Genomic DNA, 1,178 nt, shown 5'->3' with positions numbered 1-1,178 from the left:
CAATGAACAGTTGTCAGCTGTAGGGCCATGTACACACCAGAGTTCAGAGGTAAGGGCCCTAATTAATAGAACTCTCCAGGCACTTGGTGATACCAGGATATGCATGGCTGACCTCTAAGTGGCTCCAGCCAAGAATGGCCCAGATCAGCAGCTACTGTCCTTTGATCGCCCAACCTTCAGAGCCTGCATTTCCATGGGAAGTGACTCACCAGGGACTTTCCCTGGTGGTCCAGTGGCTAAGATTCTGTACTCCCAATGCAGGGAGCCCAGGTTCAATTCCTGGTCAGGGAATTAGATCCCACATGTTGCACTAAGAGTTTGCATGCTGCAAGTAAAGATCTCATGGCAATAAAGATTGATGATCTTGTGTGTTGCAATTAAGACCTGGAGCAGCCAAAAATTAATTAGTTAATTAATTTTTTTAAAAAGTGACTACCAGGCTGAAATGGGCCAGGTCCTAGGGACCTCTTAGAAGACATATCACAATGGGACAGACAGGTTGAAAAGAGTCCCTCAGTCAGTAACTTAAAAGAATTTGACCAGAGTGTAGCTTTAGAGGGACTTAAAGGCAGGCAGCAATGGCTACTCAGGCCAGGGGCAGACCTCTCAAGTTTCACACAAGCCAGTGGGAAGGCATGGTATTTAGTGTCTGGAGACAGTCAGTGAGGAGGATCACAGACACTCATGTTCTGATAAACAGGAGAGCCCAGAGAGCCTCAGTGTCAGGGGCTGGGTCTGACCAGGTTGAGGCAAAGGGCAGACTCTGGGAAGGAAGCTCAGACAGAGACCAGACAAAGACCCAGGCACCATGGGATGAGATGAGGGCTTATGGGTGAAATGAGGGTTCTGACACAGAAAGTAGAGTTAGCAATACAATTCTGGAAACTGAATTTTAGCCTAGACTGTAAAATAGCAGCAAATCCCGCAGATGAGATGCAGGAGACCGCTGGAGCCTGATAGGTACAGAGAAAAAACAGGCTGGGCCCTTAGGTGAAATGGCTGAAAGAGAGTTGGGAGTATAATGTGGCCAGAGGGGGGCTCTCAAGCCTCATTGTTTTAGAAGAAATGGTCACACTGCATGAGCTTGGGCCGGTGTAGCAGGGCAGGTTCTGTTATGACCTGATGATCAGTGCCAGGGAGACAATACAGTGTGAGGCTGGACAGGTTTGGTTAGATTA

General features: G+C 48.1%; 1 non-coding gene across 1 annotated transcript; it reads left to right on the top strand.

Moving 5' to 3' along the window:
- Nucleotides 1-218: 218 nt before the first annotated feature.
- TRNAG-CCC (transfer RNA glycine (anticodon CCC)) lies at nt 219-291 on the top strand. Its single transcript has one exon. It is a non-coding gene; the product is annotated as a tRNA-Gly (tRNA).
- Nucleotides 292-1,178: the final 887 nt, after the last annotated feature.

Source organism: Bos indicus, chromosome 1, assembly GCF_029378745.1.
Source record: "Bos indicus isolate NIAB-ARS_2022 breed Sahiwal x Tharparkar chromosome 1, NIAB-ARS_B.indTharparkar_mat_pri_1.0, whole genome shotgun sequence".
In the NCBI taxonomy this organism is placed as follows: Eukaryota; Metazoa; Chordata; class Mammalia; order Artiodactyla; family Bovidae; genus Bos; species Bos indicus.
This window is presented reverse-complemented; position numbering and strand designations above follow the sequence as displayed.